Raw genomic sequence first — 23,506 nt, forward strand, 5'->3', positions numbered from 1 at the left:
GGGCTAGCAGATGTAGAGGGAAAGTAGGTGTAACTGTCCACCCAGAGTAAAGAGTAAATGCTTCTGAAAGACTGTGTCTCGGTCATCCGTTTCTCAAACATCATGTAGTGCGAGAAATCCAACGGAGGAGATCGAGTCTTGTGGGGAAAAGTGCACAAACCTCTGCAGAGTGTACAATCTAATCATGGTTAGCCGTGTCCCCGGTTATGGACATCTTGAGTATCTAGTACTTGGATTTTCCTATTGTATCTCATCACTCTAAATTAATTTGTTGGGTTAATGAACTACTTTAATTGGGATTGAGTTGGAGGAACCTTCTCAGTGATGTTTCAACTACCATGATAGTTAAAATAAAACTTATTCCTTTGTTGTAGGGAAAAATTGGCTTTTCGCAAAAACATTATAACCATACAGCCTCCACCAGCCAAATATGCATATAGTGTTAGCATTATTTCTGTTCATTGCTCTACTGTGTTACATTGCCAGCATATTCCATGTGCTGACCCGTTTTCGGGCTGCAACATATCACATTGCAGACTTTTCAGACGAGGAGTAAGGTTCGCTAGGTCGTTGCCGTGCAGCTCAGCTATGCCGTTGGAGTTGATGGACTCACTTTATCTTCCAAGCCTTCCGTGTTATCATATTAGATGGCCTTAAGCCATATTTATTGTAATAAGTTCTCTTTTGGAGACATTCGATGTAATAAGTGTGTGATTGCTACTCTGTTATAAATCCTTCGAGTACTGTGTGTGTCAGCATTACCGATCCAGTGATGACACTGAAGCACAGAGACTTAACCGTTTGAGGTCGGGTCGCTACACCTGGGAAATGCTAGCCAATCCAAAAAAGTAAAAGAGAAAGGAAATCTACAAAGAGAAGAAAAACTAGTGAGGGTGATGGCACCGGTCTAGCCGTAGAAGCGCTGAAGCCGAGCTACGTTCCATGGGTTCAGTTCAAGGTGATTGTCCGTTGGGTTGCAGAGGCGGTACGCTCGTCCTGCAAGCACCTCATCAATTATGAAGGGACCCTCCCTTTTAGGTGAGAGCTTATTCTTATGCTTCCCCGGGAGGTGTAAAATGAGTCGCCCACATTATATGCCTTCGCCCGAACTTCCCTACTTTGGTAGCGTCGGGCCTGCTGTTGATAAAAAGTAGAGTGGGTCCGAGCTATATCGCCTCTCCTTCCAGTGCATCCAGGTCATCCTGCCGATCTAGCTCAGACCTCCTTCTCTTCGTACATGCACACTCTGGGCGCGTCATGGATGAGGTCACAGGGGAGGACTGCTTTTGCCCCGTATACAATAAAAACGGTGTGTATCCCATTGATCGATTAGGGGTGGTGCGCTGGCCCCACAATACGGAGTCAATGGCAGTCAGATTCTTTCAGGGAACGGACCAGTCGGGGTTTAATGCCTCTTAGGATGAGTCCATTGGCCCGTTCGACCTGTCCATTGGTCTGTGGGTGATATCCGAGGCATAATCGAGCTTAATGCCCATGTTAGCGCACCAGTCCTTTACCTTCTGGGCCATAAATTGGATCCATTGTCCGTTATTATGATGTATGGGACACCCTAATGGTGGACCATGCCGGATATAAAGTCGATGACCGGTCCATACTCGGCTTAAGTTACTGGGTTTCGCCTCAATCCACTTAGTGAATTTGTCGACCATGACTAGTAGATATTTCTTTTTCTTGGTCCCCCCTTTAAGGGGTCCAACCTGAAGGAAATATGCCCTAGAGGCAATAATAAAGTTGTTATTTATATTTCCTTATATCATGATAAATGTTTATTATTCATGCTAGAATTGTATTAACCGGAAACTTAGTACATGTGTGAATACATAGACAAACAGAGTGTCACTAGTATGCCTCTACCTGACTAGCTCGTTGATCAAAGATGGTTAAGTTTCCTAGCCATGGAAAAGAGTTGTCATTTGATAAACGGGATCACATCATTAGAGAATGATGTGATTGACTTGACCCATCCGTTAGCTTAGCACTTTGATCGTTTAGTTTACTGCTATTGCTTTCTCCATAACTTATACATGCTCCTATGACTATGAGATTATGCAACTCCCGAATACCGGAGGAACACTTAGTGTGCTATCAAACGTCACAACATAACTGGGTGACTATAAAGATGCTCTACAAGTGTCTCCGATGGTGTTTGTTGAGTTGGCATAGATCGAGATTAGGATTTGTCACTCCATGTATCGGAGAGGTATCTCTAGGCCCTCTCGGTAATGCGACACTATAAGCCTTGCAAGCAATGTAACTAATGAGTTAGTTACGGGATGTAGCATTACGGAACGAGTAAAGAGACTTGCCGGAAAGGAGATTGAACTAGGTATTAAGATACCGACGATCGAATCTCAAGCAAGTGACATACCGATGACAAAGGGAACAACATATGTTGTTATGCAGTTTGACCGATAAAGAACTTCGTAGAATATGTAGGAACCAATATGAGCATCCATGTTCCGCTATTGGTTATTTAACCGGAGATGAGTCTCGGTCATGTCTACATAGTTCTTGAACCGCAGGGTCCGCACGCTTAACGTTCGGTGACGATCGGTATTATGAGTTTATGTGTTTTGATGTAACGAAGGTAGTTCGGAGTCCCGGATGTGATCACGGACATGACGAGGAGTCTCATAATGGTCGAGACATAAAGATTGATATATTGGAAGCCTATGGTTTGGACATCGGAATGGTTCTGGATGAGTTCGGGCATTTACCGGAGTACCGGGAGGTTACCGAAACCCCCCGGGGAGTATATGGGCCTTATTGGGCCTTAGTGGTAAAGAGGAGAGGAAGGGAAAGGTGGAGGGTGCCCCCCTAGCCCAATCCGAATTGGGTGGGGGCCGGCCCCCCTTCCTTCCTTCTCTCTTCTCTCCTACTCCTACTAGGGAAAGGGGGGAATCCTACTCCCAGTGGGAGTAGGACTCCCCCTAGGGCGCGCCATAGAGAGGGCGGCCCTCCCCTCCTCCACTCCTTTATATACGGGGGAGGGGGGCACCCCATAGACACACAAGTTGATCTCTTAGCCGTGTGCGGTGCCCCCCTCCACAGATTTCCATCGGTCATATCGTTGTAGTGCTTAGGCGAAGCCCTGCGTCGGTAACTTCATCATCACCATCATCACGCCGTCGTGCTAACGAAGCTCTTCCCCGACACTCAGCTGGATCTAGAGTTCATGGGACGTCACCGAGCTGAACGGAGAAGCCCGGTGGTCAAAGCCCACAGATGAGCGTGGCAGAAGCAGGACCACAGGCAGCTCGCAGCGGCGATTCTGGATGCAACACCCGCAAGACAACGGGCCGGTGGTTTAAAGCGGCACTGTGGTGACTTAGAGCAGAGGCGCGGGTGCTTGGTAATGAAGGCGACGACCGTGGCCATGGAAGATCGAAAACCGCGGTCTAGAGGCGAGGTGAACCAGCAGGTCGACGGAGGCGGCGCCGAGGAGCACTAAAACGGGGCGACTCATGGAGGAGTGGCAAGGTGGTTACACTGTAGTGGCGGGTCGAAGACGAATGCGGCGGCTCAGTGAGGGACAGCCGATTCGAGGCACACTGAGGCGGCCTGCCGGCGAGGCGCGGCTGAGCCAGCGTCCAGGTTGAAGAGGAACGGGCGGTTGAATGCTTGACGTGGAGTACCCGCAGTGGCAGGAAGAGCCACAATGGAGGAAGTAGATTCAATGGCGAAGGTGAGCCGGCGTGGGCGTGCTCAGAGACGGGTCGTGGCCAAGCAGCTCCAGGCGGCACCGTAGCAGAGGCGGGTTAAGGCAAGGCAATTTGACGAGGCTGCAACCGTGGAAATGGGAGGCCACGGCCACGATGGCAGAGGTAACTCGCTGCGGCACTGCTCCAAGGTGGGGCGGTTCGCCACGGCAGATCATGATGGCTCAAAGCAGCAGAGGCGGTGCCCGCGTGTCGACAACGGTGGCAGGCCTCTTAGGGCGGGATCGATGGAAATAGAAGGTGACCTGGCGCAGTGGCGGTTCATAAGTGCAGCGGCGGCGGTGGCAGGGCCCAGGCCGGCCTAACGGTTTAGAGGTTCCCTGCGGCGGTGCAGCATCGCAGGCTGGTGATGTAGTGAGTCATAACAACGGTGGAGGTGACCCGGCTGGGGCGATTCATAAACCGGCCGCGGGCAGCGTGAGTCAGCCAGAGGCAAAGGCCGCAGCAGTAAAGGCATCTAGCGGCTAAAGGCGCGGGCAACGAGTAAGGATGCGGTAGCAGCAGCGGCTCGACACAACGGCCCAAGATGACCACTTTGAAACAGAGGTAAGGCCAAACCGGGGTTAGCAGCTTCTACACTCGAAGTGGCGTTGTGTGATGACGGTTGTAGTTTCCATCTCCAGTAGATTTGATTGATTCTCTGGGCTCGAACCTGAAGCATGGTCGCAATCTGCACTATCTTTTGTTTGATCTCAGAGAGCCATATCAATTTAACTCCTCCAGGATTTGTACGGTACAAACAGCAGGAGCCCCAAAGTATTTAACCCTCTGTATTGTACGCGCGGGGGAAATCATATAGTCTGATCCAGCTGTTGTAAAACTTTGTAGTGGAATTCCTGAAGAATCTTTGACCCGGTGACTTGCTGTGCCGTATGAAGGCAAAAACTTCAACTTGTCTCAATCTAGTCTGGCACATGCTTTCTCAACGAGGTGGCTTGGTATGGCCACAGGAGCAGTGAGTCGACGAAGCGGGGGACCACGATGGCGGTTTGAGGCAAGGCGGTCGTGAGCGACTTGCAGTAGATATAAGCAGCATGGTCAAAGCGGAGAGCGGCAGCGCCGGCTCGGCCACGGCGGCTTATGGCAGTAGAGGACGGTGAGAGACGAGCTGTTGTTGGAGTACAGTAGCCAGCGCGCCTCGGCGGGTCAACGGCGCAGGCGAACCAGGCGGGTCCACGGCAAAGGCGAGCTGCTGGCTTGGAGTTACCCCAGAAGCGAGGTAAGGCCGCAGTAGTGGCATGCCGTCAACTCGGAGGTAGCTCAGAGCGGTTCGGAGACGGCTTGGCAACTTAGCAGAACGCGCTTGGAGCGTCGGGCTAAAGCCATGCCGGGGCGGCGTCTTGACAAGGCGGAGGTGGGTCGCGGCGAACCTCGGCAGAAGAGCAGACCGGCCCCGAGACAAGGTAGGCCCGGCTCGGAACGGCTTCGGGTGTAACTTGACGCACCACAACAGGGGCGACTTAGCAAAAAACGACACCGACCACTAGTTAAAAACCATCTTGACTCCACGCGTGACTCAACAAGTAGTAGTAATTAGCTCTTTTTGGCAGCGATTTAGAGGCCGAGTCGTGGTTAGTTTGACTCCGCTGTCACTTATGTCAGCGACCGTAGCAAATATTGATGCCTTCGGTTTCGAAGGATCACCGGATCCTCAGTGACTTAACCCTAATTTCCCTTGAACTCAAAACCTCGCCCGGGCATTAGATCCGACTGCTGTTTTAGACTGATAAACTCAAAACTGATGCAAATCTTTCCAAGCCGGTTTCTCTTCATCCGGAAAATTATGAACTTCTCGATCCCTGAGAAAGATCCCTCCAAGAACTCATCACCACCGTGCGCAGGCCCCACGGTGGGCGCCAACTGTCGTGGAATTGTCACGGCAGATGTCCTAGTGTGAGGACTTAGTCGTGAGGCCAACGCATCTATGTGGTAGCTTGAGAGGGGTTGATTGGAATCGAGAGACGCAACACAAGACAAGGATTTAGACAGCTTCGGGCCCCGGGAAACATCATCCGGTAACGACCCTACATGCTGTTTGTGGTTAGGTCTTATTATCATCATGAGGGAGTCGCCGTAAACCGGCTCTCCTAGTTATGTCTAGCCTTAAGATTCTCCTCTCTTCTCTTGGGGTGCCCTGCCCCTCCTTATATAAGTTGAAGGGGCGGGTCACATGTAGAGTCCATCTCGGACTAAGACTTAAACTATTCAGACTTCTCTTCATGGGCTTCTTAACATCTTGGGCTTCTTAACGTCTCGGGCTTATTAACCCCAAGCGACTCTGTCTACTGGGTTATGACTGTCTGCCGGGTTACCATCTGACTTATCATCTGTCGGGTTATGATCTGGCTTAACATCTACTGGGTTATGATCTGACTTAACATCTGCCGGTTTATGATCTGACTTAACATCTGCCTTATCATCTGCCTTAACATCTGCCGGGTTACGATCTGACTTAAGATCTACCGGGTTATGATCTGACTTAACATCTGCCTTAACATCTACTGGGTTATGATCTGACTTAACTGTCCCAGCTGGGTCATAACTTCCTCCGGGTCATATTGCGGGGTATATCCCCGACAGTGGTAGTTGTTTTGATCTTGCTGAAAAAACAGAAACTTTTATGCCCAGGAAAATAATTTTCATTTGTTATAGAAGCGTGATTTGAATCTGATTCGTTTTGCACAAGATTGGTATACAAATTTCCCAGGTTGTCCTAATTTTCAGAATTTTTGGAGTTACAGAAGTATTCTAGAGTTACCGATTACTTCAGGCTGTTCTGCTTTTGACAGATTCTGTTTCTATATGTTGTTTGCTTATTTTGATGAATCTGTGGGTAGTATCGGGGGGTATGAACCATGGAAAAGTCGGAATATAGTAGATATTACACCAATATAAATGAAGAATGATTTCACAACATAACCAAAAGTGGTGATTTATTTTCTTATACTAACGGAACTTATGAGATTTTCTGTTGAGTTTGTGTTGTGAAGTTTTCAAGTTTTGGGTAAGGATTTGATGGACTATGGAATAAGGAGTGGCAAGAGCCTAAGCTTGGGGATGCCCAAGGCACCCAAAGGTAATATTCAAGGACAAACAAGAGCCTAAGCTTGGGGATGCCCCGGAAGGCATCCCCTCTTTCGTCTTCGTCTATCAGTAACTTTACTTGAGGCTATATTTTTATTCACCACATGATATGTATTTTGCTTGGAGCGTCCTGTATTATATGAGTCTTTGCTTTTTAGTTTGCCACAATAATCCTTGTTGTACACACCTTTTGAGAGGGACACGCATGAATCGTGATGTATTAGAATACTCTATGTGCTTCACTTATATCTTTTCAGCTAGGCAATTTTGCTCTAGTGCTTCACTTATATCTTTTTAGAGCACTGATACGTCTCCAATATATCTATAATTTATGAAGTATTCAAGCTGTTATTTTATCAATCTTGGATGTTTTACAATCATTTTTAGCAACTTTATATCATTTTTTAGGACTAACCTATTGACCCAGTGCCCATTGCCAGTTGCTGTTTTTTGCTTGTTTTTTACATTGCAGGAAATCAATATCAAATGGAGTCCAAACACCATGAAACTTTTTGTGGATTTTTTGGACCAGAAGACCAACAGTGGGCCAAAGAAGCACCTGGGTGGTGCCCCAAGGGGGGCACAACCCACCAGGGCGCGCCTGGGGGCCCAGGCGCGCCCAGGTGGGTTGTGCCCACCTCGTGGCCTCCCGCACCCCTTCTTTTCACTATAAATTCCCAAATATTCCGAAACCATTCGGGGTTAACCTAGATCAGAAGTTCCACCGCCGCAGGGCTCCATAGCCAACGAAAACCAAGCTAGACCCATTCCGCACCCTGCCAGAGGGGGGAATCATCTCCGGTGGCCATCTTCATCATCCCGGCGGCCACCACGATGAGGAGGGAGTAGTCCACCCTCGAGGCTGAGGGTTTGTACCAGTAGCTATGTGATTAATCTCTCTCTCGTGATCCATATCATGGGCTTTGTTAATATAGTCCGGATCATATGATGTTTCTCCCCTGTACACTATTGTTGTGATGAATTGAATCTTTACCTTTGAAGTTTTGTGATGTCGGATTGAATGTTCATATTGAGAACACATGATGTATGTCTTACGGTGAATACTTGAGGTGACAATGGGTATCATATGATTCACTTGATATACGTATGGCACTCAACTTGCGGATTCTCGCGCTGATATTGGGGTAATCTATCATAGGTTGATGCATTTTATTATCTTTTCTCTGATAGAAACTTTGGGGTCTCTTTGTAGTCTTTGTGTGGATTGAGTATTATGAATATGAATATGCTTTGCGTGTTATTCTAGTATGAACTCTAGATAGATCGAACTAGCTTGATATTTTAGTATCGAGCGAGCAAAAGAATAGCTTGAGGTGGTCCTTGTACCCTACCAACAAATTTCTATCTTTTTTTCTTCCGCTAATAGGAACTCGGAGTGATCTTGTTGCACTTGAGGGATAATCATTGATCCAATTATGTTAGCACTGTTGGGAGATTGCACTAGTGAAAGTACAGACTCTAGGCCTTGTTTTTAAGCATTGCAATACCGATTTTGTGCCCGTTTACTATTTGCTACCTTGCTGTTTTTATTTATTCAGATATATAAAATATATTCGACCATCAATATTACACTTTATCACATCTCTTCGCCGACTAGTGCACCTATACAATTTGCCATTGTATTGGGTGTGTGGGGACACAAGAGATTCTCTTCTATTTGATGCAGGGTTGTTGTGAGAGACTATCTTCATCCTACACATCTCACGGATTGATAAACCTTAGGTCATCCACTTGAGGGAAAATTGCTACTGTCCTACAAAACTCTACGCTTGGAGGCCCAACACGTGTCTACAATAATAAAGTGCGTTAGTAGACATCAAGCTCTTCTAGCACCGTTGCCTGGGGTGAGTGCTTGAAGGTATATCTTTAGATCTTGCAATTGAATATTTTAGTTTCTTTTTTTATCACTAGTTTGGTTTATAAAAAGAAAACTACAAAAAATGGAATGAGGTTGCATCCATATTATTAATCATCTTTATAACATCTTTCTTGAAAATGATGGTTCAAAAATTGTGCTCAATTGTTAGAAGAAGAAGTCAATAAAATGTTTGGCACAAAATATTTGAATGATGAGCATGATTGCAATGTTGTTAGTATAAATTCTTTGAATATCCAAAATGCTAATGATGATTGCACAAGTCATGACAAAAATGTTTCTTATAACATGTCAATTTTTTGCGGAGTGAATTGGGAATGCATTTGCACACCAAAAAGGGAAGATAGATTTTGTAAGAAGCATAAATATTTAGAAATGAAAAGTTGCAAGAGAGCTAGATGGTTGTGCTGAAAGATGTAATTTTTTCTCCATCCTTGTGAACTTTGCAATGAATGTGGTCATTTAAATATCCAATGCATTTGTTTCAATCAAATCGTGTCCAAAAATTGTGATAACTTGATTTCCCTTGAGCATCATAAAGAGCTTAGTCTTCTTTTGGGGTATGAAGAAATGAAACATATAACTAAGGGTTTCCCAAATCCCAAGAGATTTTGATTTTGATCTAGAGGAAATTTATATGTCTTGTACGGTAAATTGCATTGAGAATCCTTATATTGCAACTATCTAAAGACAAGAAACAAATAGAATATGAGAGAGTACTAATGAAAGGGAAAATATTTCCCAATACCCTCCTAGTGTTTATTATGATGAATCAGGTAATGAGGAGGAGCTTCCTATCCAATCAATCTCTTCAACAAGAAGCTTGAAGAATTAATTAAACCACACATGATGTGGTGAAGAAGAAGAAAGAAAAGATAAAGGTAAAAAGGTATCTCTCCAAATAATATTGCTCCTATCACCATTGTGCCTCATGAAAGTGAATCAAATATGTTGATGGAGGATGATGATATTGAATATGATTTTGTGATACCTACTACTTGTTGTAATGATTATGATTGGGAAGACAACGATATCCCTTATGATCTTGAAAATCTATTTAACGCTTGCTTGGAAGAATATGATAATAATGTTTGCTATACTATTGGTGCCATTCATGCTATTGATAAGAATGGTTGTGATGACATGCAAAACCACAAGCTTGGGGATGCTATGTTTAATGAGTATGATATGTTTGAAGATTTATTTACTGAAAATAATGCTTGTCCTAAGTTTGGGGATGCTTTGCTTAATGAATATGATCCTTTGATTCCTTCTACTTTCGATAAGAAAATTTATTATGATGATAGCATGCCTCCTATTTATGATGATTACATTGATAAAAGTGGGTTTGGAGTCAACTCTAGGTAGTAGTGATCCCACTATTTTGGAGGGTGTTGAATCTTATTACAATATTGATGAAAGTGGATTTGGAGAGGTCATGACTCTATTTAGTGATACATCCACTATTTTGAAAGAGGTTTCAATTGACTTTTACAATGAAGTTGCTATCTATGATGATTATTATGATGACATCTATGCCATAAAGAGTGATAAATCTTCTATGTTTGAGCATCATGAAAAGAGTGCTGTATGTGATAGTTATATTGTTGAATCCATTCATGATGTTTCTGAAAATTATTATGAGGAAGGAACTTATGCTCTTACATATCTCAATAATATCAAGTTTCTTCTCTATGTGTTGATTGTTTTGAAGTTGCACTTGTTTTGCCTTCCCATCCTAGTTGATTCTTGTTCCCATAAGTTGTTTGCTCACAAAATCCCTATGCATAGGAAGTGGGTTAGACATAAATGTGCTACTTATATGCTTCATGATGCTCTCTTCATGTTTCAATTCTTATTTTTTATGCGAGCATCATTGAAATCATCATGCCTAGCTTAAAAGTCATTAAAGAAAAGCGCTTGTTGGGAGACGACCCAACACTTTTACCTACTGTTTTTGTGTGTTCACATTATTATGCTACCGTATTTATCATGTTTTATTGCTTTTGTTTCAATAAAGTGCCAAGTAAAGCCTTTACGATCATGTTGGGTGATAGTTGCTTTGATCTTGCTGAAAAACAGAAATGTTTGCGCTCACAAAAATAATTCTAGTTTTTAACCTAAGAGCGCTTTTGAGTTTATTCTTTTTGCAGAAGATTAATATACAAATTGCTCACGTGGTCCTACTTTTTTAGAGTTGTTGGAGTAGTGGAAGTATGGTTGGAGTACAGATTACTACAAACTGTTCTATTTTTGACAGATTCTGTTTTCAATGCATAGTTTGCTTGTTTTTTCTAGTTTCTATGGCTTATATTGCTCAATAAAAATTGTGGAAATACGAAAATGCTCTTTAGAGCTCGGGCTCCATGGAGCCCGAGTTTGGCTTGGTCAAAATTCAAACTTTCACGTTTCAATTTTTTTTGAAAAAAATTACACACATACTTAGAGACATAAAGCATATGTGTTAGGGTTTGATCCCTAGTATCCACTATGTTCTGAGATTGATGTTGCTATGACTTTGCTATGCTTAATGTTTGTCACTAGGGCCCGAGTGCCATGATTTCAGATCTGAACCTATTATGTTTTCATCAATATATGAGTGTTCTTGATCCTATCTTGCAAGTCTATAGTCACCTATTATGTGTTATGATCCGTTAACCCCGAAGTGACAATAATCGGGATACTTACCGGTGATGACCGTAGTTTGAGGAGTTCATGTACTCACTATGTGTTAATGCTTTGTTCCCTCTATTAAAAGGAGGCCTTAATATCCCTTAGTTTCCGTAAGGACCCCGCTGCCACGGGAGGGTAGGACAAAAGATGTCATGCAAGTTCTTTTCCATAAGCACGTATGACTATGTTCGGAATACATGCCTACATTATATCAATGAACTGGAGCTAGTTCTGTGTCACCCTAGGTTATGACTGTTACATGATGAACCGCATCCGACAGAATTCTCCATCACTGATCCATTCCCTACGAGCTTTCTATATATTGTTCTTCGCTTATTTACTTTCCCGTTGCTATTGCTATCATCACTACAAAATACCAAAAACATACTTTTACTACTGTTATCCTTTGCTACCATTACCACTACTATCATATTACTTTGCTACTAAACACTTTGCTGCAGATATTAGGTTTTCAGGTGTGGTTGAATTGACAACTCAGCTGCTAATACTTGAGAATATTATTTGGCTCCCCTTGTGTCGAATCAATAAATTTGGGTTGAATACTCTACCCTAAAAAACTGTTGCGATCCCCTATACTTGTGGGTTATCACTCACCACCCCGGAGGGAAAAAGGATCAAGTATGTATCTAGGCATGCGCCTAGGAGGAGCCAAGTAAATACCCTCATAGGAGTTGTTCAGGAGGAAGTGCCTGTAGTGAAGGATTACCCAGATGTTTTTCCAGAGGAGTTACCAGGCATGCCACCGGATCGAGACATTGAGTTTTTGATAGAGCTATTGCCAGGTACCGGGCCAATATCAAATAGACCCTTGTAACGCCCCGAGACCGATGTGCCAGGTGTCCTCTAGTTATTCGTTGTTGTTGCCTTGTCATTGCTTGCGTGTCATGCATTAAATATCATGTCATCATGTGCATTTCATTTACATACATGTTCGTCTCATGCATCCGAGCATTTTCCCCGTTGTCCGTTTTGCAATCCGGCGCTCCTATGTCACCCGGTGCCCCTTTCTACCTCTTTTCGTGTGTGGGGGTTAAACATTTCCGGATTGGACCGAGACTTGTCATGCGGCCTTGGTTTACTACCGGTAGACCGCCTGTCAAGTTTCGTACCATTTGGACTTCGTTTGATACTCCAACGGTTAACCAAGAGACCGAGAAGGCCTCGTTTGTGTTGCAGCCCAACACCTTTCCAATTTGGCCCAAAACCCACCTAAACCTCCTCAATCATCTCGGTTGGCCGAAAACCGCACCTCATTTGGACTCTCCTAGCTCCCTCTACCTATAAATATGTGACCTCCCCCGAAAATTCCGCGGTACAAACCTTAGATCTCTCCTCTCCGCGTCGCCGGACAAATTTTCCACCGACGGACATGTCCGCCGCCGCCTGCGTCCAATCGGAGGCCGCCATCTGTCTGCCGCCGCCCTCTCTCTCCTCAGCCCCGCCGCCGGCCCGCGGGACCCAGAACGGGCCCGCGCGAGCCCACACCGCCACCGTCGTCCGCCCGTTTCGGCCCGCCGCCTTTCTTGAGATGAAACACTTACACCCGAATACCCGGAAGTACTTGAGGTTGGGCTTGTTACCGGTGAGTATCTCGTATGGAGTCTTGTTCAAGCCCTTGCGGAGGTAGAGCCGATTGGATGCATGACACACGGTGTTGATGGCTTCGGCCCAAAAGTTGTACGGAGACTTGAACTCCGCCATCATGATCCGTGCCGCATCCATCAACGTCCGGTTCTTCCTTTCCGCAACACCGTTTTGTTGAGGGATGTATGGTGCGGAATATTGATGCTTGATTCCCTCAACACTAAGAAATTCATCCAAGGTGTAGTTCTTGAACTCGGTGCCGTTATCACTTCTTATTGTCAAGATCTTTGCATTGTGTTGACGTTGTGCTTCATTTGCAAAGTCAATGACGGTTTGTTGGGTCTCGCTCTTCCTCTTGAAGAAATACACCCACGTGTACCTTGAGTAGTCATCCACAATCACCAAGCAATACTTCCTACCTCCAAGACTATCGAAGGATGGGGGCCCAAAAAGATCCATGTGAAGGAGCTCCAAGGGCCTCCTTTGAATAAATGATAGTCGTGGGAGGGTGAGCCTTCTCATGTAGCTTTCCTTCGATACAGGCACTGCAAGCACGATCTTTAGCAAAACTAACATTCGTTAGTCCACGGACATGGTCCCCCTTGAGAGACTTTGCAAAGATCTCATATTGACATGGGCTAAACGGCGATGCCAAAGCCATCCCACATCAACTTTAGCCATTAGGCATGTCGCGGTCTTAGTGGGTCGCTCCGAAAAGTTAATCACATATAGACCGTTCTCGACATGCCCAACAAAAGCTACTTTAAGAGTCTTGCTCCACAAGAGGGCCACGGTATCGATATCAAAGAAAGTGGCAAAGCCCATGATTGCAAGTTGACGAACGGAAAGTAAATTGTATGCAAGGGACTCAACAAGCATGACCTTCTCGATCGAGAGATCATGAGAGATGAGAAGTCCCAATACCTTCCCTTTTCATGCAAATTTAATGATAATGAAACCTTAGCTGCTTATGCTAATGGTATATATGATCACTATGATGTGGAACAAATAGAAGAATTTGTTGCTTTTAAGGGTGCTTATGAAATTGAATATTTGTTTGAAAAGTATGAAGCTTTTGATGATGATGTTTATAGGCCTGAAAATTTAGCTATCCTAAAATATTGCTATGATAATTATGAATATAATTCCTATATTAATGCACTTATTGAGAAAGTCTCCGCTGTCCAAGAAGAGACTAATATTTTGCAGGAATCTATGGAAGAAAGTTGATGAAACTGTGAGCTCATTGGATGAAAAAGATGAGGAGAGAGCGAAGAACAAAAGGAGGAAGAGCGGATTGATCACCCGTGCCCACCTTCTAATGAGAGTAACTCTTCAACTCATACATTGTTTAATTCCCTTCATGCTTACCGAAGGATGAATGCTATGATAATTGCTATGATCCCGTTGATTCTTTTGAAATATCCCTTTTTGATGATGCTTGCTATGCTTGTGGCCAAGATGCTAATATGAATTATGCTTATGGAGATGAACTTGCTATAGTTCCTTATGTTAAACATGAAATTGTTGCTATTGCCACATGATAGTCCTATTATCTTTTTGAATTCTCCTCCAACTACACTATATCGGAGAAGTTTGCACTTATTAAGGATTATATTGATGGGTTGCCTTTACTATTACACATGATGATTTTGATAGATAATATGCATGTGCTTGCTGCTCCTACTTGCAATTATTATGAGAGAGGAACTATATCTCCACCTCTCTATGTTTCCAATGAAAAAATTGCAAGAAACTGTTTATAGTATGCATTGGCCTTTACTGTGTGTGCATGAATTGTTCTTTTATGACATGATGATGCATAGGAAGAGAGTTAGACTTCGTTGTTACATGATATATGTTACTTTGTGCTCACTACTAAATTACAAATCATTGCTAATTAAAATTGGCTTCGATATACCTTGGGATCCGGGTGGATTCATTACTTGAGCACTATATGCCTAGCTTAATGGCTTTAAAGAAAGCGCTGCCAGGGAGACAACCCTGGAAGTTTTAGAGAGTCATTTATTTCTGTTGAGTGCTTTTATATAGTTTAAAACAACAAAAATAAAGAGGGGAACCCAAAACTTTCTCAAAAAGGAAACTGAAAGTGAGAAAGACAAGCATTGTTGAAGTGGGAGAGCTCCTTGAACTTTGTTCATGCTCACGGCAACTTTGTGAATCTTGATTACAGAAAATTTTCAAAAAAAAATAATTATCCCCTCATACAATTCCATTGTATTATAAAAATAATGTGCCAAGGTTTGCCTTTAGGGTGTTTACATTTGCTTGATGGTTTGTACGGTGCAGGACAAAAACTTTGGCTGTAGTGCATGATTTTACATTTTTAGCTGGAACGCCAAATGGTTCTGATTCTTTTTGCACTATCTTTATATATAAATTTTTTATTTTTCCTAATTTTGGCATATTTTTTCAAGTATCATAAGTATGGTGAATGTTCAGACTATTCTGTTTTAGACAGATTCTGTTTTTGATGCATAGTTTGCTTGTTTTGATGAAACTAACGATTTATATCAGTGGATTAAGTCATGAAAAAGTTATATTACAGTATACACAATGCTAAAACAAAATATGAATTGGTTTTCAATAGTACTTATAGTAGTGATTTGCTTTATTATACTAACGGATCTTACCGAGTTTTCTGTTGAAGTTTTGTGTGGATGAAGTGTTCGATGATCGAGAAGGTCTCGATGTGAGAAGAAGGAAGAGAGGCAAGAGCTCAAGCTTGCGGATGCCCGAGGCACCCCAAGTAAATATTCAAGGAGACTCAAGCGTCTAAGCTTGGGGATGCCCCCGAAAGCATCCCCTCTTTCTTCAACAAGTATCTGTATGTTTTTGGATTCGTTTCGTTCATGCGATATGCGCAATCTTGGAGCGTCCTTTGCCTTTAGTTTTCATTTTTCTTTTATGCACCATGCTGGTATGAGATAGTCCTTGGTTGATTTATAGAATGCTCTTTGCACTTCACTTATATCTTTTGAGTATGGCTTTATAGAATGCTTCATGTGCTTCACTTATATCATTTGAAGTTTGGATTGCCTGTTTCTCTTCACTTAAGACAACCGCCATTTGTAGAATGCTCTTTTGCTTCACTTATATTTGTTAGAGCGTGGGCCATATCTTTTGTAGAAAGAATTAAAATCTCTTGCTTCACTTATATCTATTTAGAGAGATGACAGGAATGTCATTCACATGGTTAGTCATAAAATCCTACATAAAACTTGTAGATCACTGAATATGATATGTTTGATTCCTTGCAATAGTTTTGCGATATAAAGATGGTGATATTAGAGTCATGCTAGTGGGTAGTTGTGGATTGTAGAAATACTTGTGTTGGGTTTGTGATTCCCGTAGCATGCACGTATGGTGAACCGTTATGTAACGAAGTTGGAGCATGAGGTATTTATTGATTGTCTTCCTTATGAGTGGCGGGTCGGGGACGAGCGATGGTCTTTTCCTACCAATCTATCCCCCTAGGGCATGCGTAGTAGTACTTTGTCTTCGAGGCTAATAAACTTTTGCAATAAGTATGTGAGTTCTTTATGACTAATGTTGAGTCCATGGATTATACGCACTCTCACCCTTCCATCCATTGCTAGCCTCTCTAGTATCGCGCAACTTTCGCCGGTACCATAAACCCACCATATACCTTCCTCAAAACAGCCACCATACCTACCTATCATGGCATTTCCATAGCCATTCCGAGATATATTGCCATGCAACTTCCATCATCATCATATACATGACTTGAGCATTCATTGTCATATTGCTTTGCATGATCGTAAGATAGCTAGCATGATGTTTTCATGGCTTGTCCGTTTTTTGATGTCATTGCTACGCTAGATCATTGCACATCCCGGTACACCGCCGGAGGCATTCATATAGAGTCATATCTTTGTTCTAGTATCGAGTTGTAATATTGAGTTGTAAGTAAATAAAAGTGTGATGATCATCATTATTAGAGCATTGCCCAAAAAAAGAGAGGCCAAAGAAGCCTAAATAAAAAAGGGGCCAAAGAAGCCCGAAAAAAAAAAAAGAAAAGAAAAGAAAAAGGGGCAATGTTACTATCCTTTTACCACACTTGTGCTTCAAAGTAGCACCATGTTCTTCATATAGAGAGTCTCTTGAGTTATCACTTTCATATACTAGTGGGAATTTTCATTATAGAACTTGGCTTGTATATTCCACTGATGGGCTTCCTCAAATGCCCTAGGTCTTCATGAGCAAGCAAGTTGGATGCACACCCACTTAGTTTCTTTTTGAGCTTTCATATACTTATAGCTCTAGTGCATCCGTTGCATGGCAATCCCTACTCACTCACATTGATATCTATTGATGGGCATCTCCATAGCCCGTTGATACGCCTAGTTGATGTGAGACTATCTTCTCCTTTTTGTCTTCTCCACAAACACCATTCTATTCCACCTATAGTGCTATATCCATGGCTCACGCTCATGTATTGCGTGAAGATTGAAAAAGTTTGAAGTAAGTATGAAACAATTGCTTGGCTTGTCATCGGGGTTGTGCATGATGAATATTTTGTGTGGTGAAGATGGAGCATAGCCAGACTATATGATTTTGTAGGGATAACTTTCTTTGGCCATGTTATTTTGAAAAGACATGATTGCTTTATTAATGCTTGAAGTATTATTGTTTTTATGTCAAATGATAGACTATTGCTTTGAATCACTCGTGTCTTAATATTCATGCCATGATTAGATATGTGCAAGATTATGCTAGGTAGCATTCCACATCAAAAATTATCTTTTTATCATTTACCTACTCGAGGACGAGCAGGAATTAAGCTTGGATGCTGATACGTCTCCGTCGTATCTATAATTTTTGATTGTTCCATGCCAATATTCTACAACTTTCATATACTTTTGGCAACTTTTTATACTATCTTTGGGACTAACATATTGATCCAGTGCCCAGTGCCAGTTCCTGTTTGTTGCATGTTTTTTGTTTCGCAGAATATCCATATCAAACGGAGTCCAAACGGGATAAAAATGGGAAGATTTTTTGGAATATATATGATTTTTGGGAAGAAAAATCCACGCGAGACGGTGCCCGAGGTGGCCACGAGGCAGGGGGCGCGCCCCTGACCCTCGTGGGCCACCCATAAGGCGGTTGATGCCCTTCTTCGGCCGCAAGAAAGCTAATTTTTGGTAAAAAATCACGGCGAAGGTTTCAGGTCCAATCGGAGTTACGGATCTCCATATATATACGAAACGGTGAAAGAGCGAGAACGCAGAAACAGAGAGAGACAGAGAGACAGATCCAATCTCGGAGGGGCTCTCGCCCCTCCCATGCCATGGAGGCCAAGGACCAGAGGGGAAACCCTTCTCCCATCTAGGGAGGAGGCCAAGGAAGAAGAAGAAGGAGGGGGGCTCTCTCCCCCTCGCTTCCGGTGGCACCGGCGGAGTGCCACCGGGGGCCATCATCATCACCGCAATCTTCACCAACAACTTCACCGCCATCATCACCAACTCTTCCCCCCTCTATGCGGTGTAACCTCTCTTTTACCCGCTGTAATCTCTACTTAAACATGGTGCTCAACGCTATATATTATTTCCCAATGATGTATGGCTATCCTATGATGTTTGAGTAGATCCGTTTTGTCCTATGGGTTAATTGATGATCGTGATTGGTTTGAGTTGCATGTTTTATTATTGGTTGTCCTATGGTGCTCTCCGTCGCGCAAGCATGAGGGATTCCCGCTGTAGGGTTTGCAATATGTTCATGATTTTCTTATGGTGGGTGGCGTGAGTGACAGAAGCACAGACCCGAGTAAGTAGGTTGTTTGCGTATGGGATAAAGAGGACTTGATACTTTAATGCTATGGTTGGGTTTTACCTTAATGATCTTTAGTAGTTGCGGATGCTTGCTAGAGTTCCAATCATAAGTGCATATGATCCAAGTAAAGAAAGTATGTTAGCTTATGCCTCTCCCTCATATAAAATTGCATAATGATTACCGGTCTAGTTATCGATTGCCTAGGGACAAATAACTTTCTCGTGACAACAAAGCTCTTTACTAACTAACTATTTGTGTCTTTATCTAAACAGCCCCTACTTTTTATTTACTATGCTCTTTATTATCTTGCAAACCTATCCAACAACACCTACAAAGTACTTCTAGTTTCATACTTGTTCTAGGTAAAGCGAACATAAGCGTGCGTAGAGTTGTATCGGTGGTCGATAGAACTTGAGGGAATATTTGTTCTACCTTTAGTTCCCTCGTTGGGTTCGACACTCTTACTTATCGAAAGAGGCTACAATTGATCCCCTATACTTGTGGGTTATCAAAGATTACTCTCATTAGAAGGTGGGCACGGGTAGCTAATCCGCTCTTCCTCCTTTTGTTTCGCTCTCCTCATCATCTTTTTCATCCAATGAGCCCACAGTTTCATCAATTTCTTCTTCCATAGACTCCTGCAAAATATTAGTCTCTTCTTGGACAGCGGAGACTCTCTCAATAAAATCATCAATATCGGAATTGAATTCATAATTTTCATAGCAATATTTAAGTATAGCAAAATTTTCAGGTCTGTAAACAGCATCATCAAGATTTTCACACTCTTTAAACAAAGATTCAATTTCATAAGCACCCATAAAAGCAACGAATTCTTCTATTCGTTCCACATCATAGTAATCATATATACCATTAGCATAAGAAGCTAGGTTTCATTATCATTATGAAAACATGAAAAGGGAAGGTGTGGAGCCTTCATCCTAGAGCAACAAGTATAATCATATCTCAAGCATAGTTGCCGAGCATACCAATGCAACATATAAATTTGATCCCATAATAGTTTCCCTTTTTGAGTCAAGCGATAATCCCTAAAGTATTCACGTTGATCCAACGTTATCCCATTATAAAGTTTGAATGGGGTTTTCTCAGGATTATCAAAGTAGTACATAATATCTTTCACATAATGAGCATCGAGGGTTTTAGGAGGTTCCCCATCTCCATGAGTAGCAAGTAAACCTTTTTTTTGTATTTCGTGTTCCATATCCATAAATAAAGATAGAGAACAACTTAGAACAGCAAATAAAAATTACTTAGTGATAAAGCAAACAAGCACACACGAGAATATTCACCCCACGCTATAACTCCCCGGCAACGGCGCCAGAAAAAGGTCTTGATAACCCACAAGTATAGGGGATCAATTGTAGCCTCTTTATAAGTAAGAGTGTCGAACCCAACGAGGAGCTAAAGGTAGAACAAATATTCCCTCAAGTTCTATCGACCACCGATACAACTCTACGCACGCTTAACGTTCGCTTTACTTAGAACAAGTATGAAACTAGAAGTACTTTGTAGGTGTTTTTGGATAGGTTTGCAAGATAATAAAGAGCAAGTAAATAAAAAGTAGGGGCTGTTTGTTTAGGAGACACAACTAAGTTAGTTTTAGTAGAGAGCTTTTTGTCACAGAAAGTTATTTGTCCCTAGGCAATCGATAACTAGACCGGTAATCATTATTGCAATTTTATTTGAGGGAGAGGCATAAGCTAACATACTTTCTCTTCTTGGATCATATGCACTTATGATTGGAACTCTAGCAAGCATCCGCAACTACTAAAGATCATTAAGGTAAAACCCAACCATAGCATTAAAGGCATCAAGTCCTCTTTATCCCATACGCAAACAACCTACTTACTCGGGTCTGTGCTTCTGTCACTCACGCCACCCACCATAAGCAAAATCATGAACATATTGCAAACCCTACAACGGGATCCCTCACGCTTGCGCGACACGGAGAGCACCATAGGACAGCACCAATAATAAAACATGCAACTCAAACCAATCACGATCATCAATTAACCCATAGGACAAAACGATCTACTCAAACATCATAGGATAGCCATACATCATTGGGAAATAATATATAGCGTTGAGCACCATGTTTAAGTAGAGATTACAGCAGGGTAAAAGAGGGGTTACACCGCTGCATAGAGGGGGGAAGAGTTGGTGATGACGGTGGCGAAGTTGTTGGTGTAGATCGTTGTCGCGATGATGGCCCCGGCGGTGTTCCGGCGCCACCGGGAGAGAGGGGGAGAGAGCCCCCTTTCTTCTTCTTCTTCTTCTTCCTTGTCCTTCCCCCTAGATGGGAGAAGGGTTTCCCCTCTGGTCCATGGCCTCCATGGTGGTGGAGGGGCGGGAGCCCCTCCGAGATTGGATCCGTCTCTCTGTCTCTCTGTTTCTGCGTTTTCTGATTCCCCTTTCACCGTTTCTTAAATTCCCGGAGATCCGTAACTCCGATTGGGCTGAATTTTGGACACGATTTTTATCCGGATATTGCTTTCTTGCGGTGAAGAAGGGCACCAACCGCCTTACGGGGTGGCCACGAGGGCCCAGGGCGCGCCCCTGCCTCGTGGCCCCCTCGGGCATCGTCTCACGTTGATTCTTCTTCCCAAAATCACATATATTCCAAAAAAATCTCCATCAATTTTTATCCCGTTTGGACTCCGTTTGATATGGATTTTGTGTGAAACAAAAAACATGCAACAAACAGGAACTGGCACTGGGCACTGGATCAATATGTTAGTCCCAAAAATAGTATAAAAAGTTGCCAAAAGTATATGAAGTTGTAGAATATTGGCATGGAACAATCAAAAATTATAGATACAATGGAGACGTATCAGTCACACTTCGAAGCGAATTATGAATCCCGGCGGTCGTAACTATCAGTAACGTCAGCCGCCGCATTTTCTGAACAAGAGTTTTAATTCTCTTATTCGGTATGGATGCATATATCGGAGTTCGCTGAGCAGGACTTGAGGGACCGCCAAACCATTATGTCATCACCAATCTTGCAGGTAGTGGATTGGTTTTGACAACTGAACACAATCTACCCATATGCCCCCAAGCCTTAATTGGTTGGGAACGACCGAGTAAGGGTCTAAATGCTGCATATTGTGCGACATGGTGTGGACTCTAGGGAACTAAAACAAAAAATATCCGAGGACCTTGAGCTAGCGAACATAGTTGGCATCTATGAAGCGCCCGATACTCCCTTCTACTGAGGAGGTCAAGAAATTCCACATTGGAAAGCCGCATGATGAGTAAGACTGTAACAAGTGCAGAATTGCTTGGGGGCAACTTCTTCTAATGGAATCGAGGATTGCTTGTAGCAGACGAGTCCATAAGTCTAAACGCAGAAGGATTTGGACGCTGCAGAGATTCAAAGGTACCAAATCGCAGCACGAAGCCGGTCCGCCGGGTACTGACCCGAAGCCATGAGGAAGACATAAGCTTAGGCGGAAATACTAGCGGCAGCCAAAGAAATTGAGAGTTTAAAAACTCATCTGCCAGCAAGCCTACCGAGGAGAACTCTCGGAAAGGTGGCATGTTCGTGAGTGTAAATTTAACTTGTGATTAATAAAGGACCGTGTATTATGCAAATGTAAGTACATGCCAGTCTCTTGTCGTAGGTCCCACTTAGCCGGTAGTGTCCCGAGGAAGAGGCCATCTCATTCGGAGGGACACCTGCTAAGGAATCTCGGTCATTGCTGCCGAGTGGCTCCGTGTGAGTCTTTGGAACAGCATGAAGAACAGGCCGCGGTTAAGCTTGTGGCTGGCGACAAGACGTTTCCGGGAAGCTAACCGTGTTTAAAGGAGCTCCGGGCGTACGTATTGAGCACTCTGATGGATCTGCTCGGCCTTTAGGATGTCTTTAAACCGCTCCTGCCCCTCTCCCTGCTTCCCCCCCCGCGCCCCTCCTACACGCCCGCCCCGCTCGCCGCCCCTCGCCCTACCGCACACCCGTCGACCGCCTCGCCCGCCCCACCATGTCCCGAGATAGGGAGAGTAGGGAGGCATCAGGGAGCATGGTTTAAGACGCCTGTCTTTACCAAAAACTTGACCTCTAGAGCCAATGCTTAACTCGTAGTTGGCCATAGGAGCGGGTGACGGGCAGGACACTGCCACTCACATTGGTGTTGGCTGACCTATGTCGGGCCTGATGTCAGTGTTTCTCGTAGGAATAGACGACCTCGACAGAACGGGTATTTGTTCCATGTATCCATGTACTTTACTAATATATCTCCAACCGTGCTTTAAACATTGTCTTAACCGGCCATCAGCTTCTGCCTGTCGCCATTGGCCAAGGAGTGTTTCTTACTATGTGACCTGGAATCACCAGGAAATCATTTCGGAGAACTAGGCAATCCGACCATTCGGTGCAAACAAACAAAATGCGCTCGGGGGTCATGTTATATTACTGTTTAACGTAATAAACATCTTCCGAATAAAATAGTTCCTCCATGGGTTCCTTTCTTTGGGTTGTCATGTTGACCATAGACGTTGTAACCGAATACCCGTGCTATGCAAGTTATGGTTACCTCGGGAAAATAACCTCGGTTTTTGGTGATGATCACCAATTATTTCCACTTCCCTCGTGGCCGATAAATTATTTTCTTAAGAATGCTAGCTTTCGGCTTCACCCGTCTAAGGTACGTACCTGGGTGATCCGGATGTAACA

Source organism: Triticum urartu, chromosome 7 (genome assembly GCF_003073215.2).
Source record: "Triticum urartu cultivar G1812 chromosome 7, Tu2.1, whole genome shotgun sequence".
Lineage (NCBI taxonomy): Eukaryota > Viridiplantae > Streptophyta > Magnoliopsida > Poales > Poaceae > Triticum > Triticum urartu.